Raw genomic sequence first — 522 nt, 5'->3', positions numbered from 1 at the left:
ACTTCTTTTATGCCGAAGAGAGTTCGAAAGGCGTTGAGGTTTGTGCATCCTGGTCCTGCTTTGGGCGGAGAAACAAGGAGTGATTCCGAGCCTGAAGACCACGGTCCCAACGCCGGTCCCAACGCCGCTCCCACTATTGTGACGGGGCTGAGTTCTTCGAAGGGGAAAGATATTGATCTCGGCGACCTGGAGTTTTCGGTGGACGATTGCATGCTTCCAGGATGGGATCCGAACCACCTTGCTTTTGGCGATGGAAGTGGTACGAGCGAGGTCCCTATTCCGAACTTCGATTAGTTCTTCGCTGGTCTTCCGTCAGGCTTTGACGCTCCTCAGGCCACGAGCGAGTCAGGGAGGCCGAAAGTTGTTGCGGAAGGATCTCGCATCATTAACGGGGTATAAATTTAAAGAATGCTGACGATCGTTATTATTATTTTTTGCTTATAACGTGTCAATCGGTTTTACAGGGTTTGAACTTGCTTGGATCGGCCATTGAGCCGAGCCATAGAGAGGCCAGGATCTATT

This window comes from Brassica oleracea, chromosome C8, assembly GCF_000695525.1.
Source record: "Brassica oleracea var. oleracea cultivar TO1000 chromosome C8, BOL, whole genome shotgun sequence".
NCBI lineage: Eukaryota > Viridiplantae > Streptophyta > Magnoliopsida > Brassicales > Brassicaceae > Brassica > Brassica oleracea.
This window is presented reverse-complemented; position numbering follows the sequence as displayed.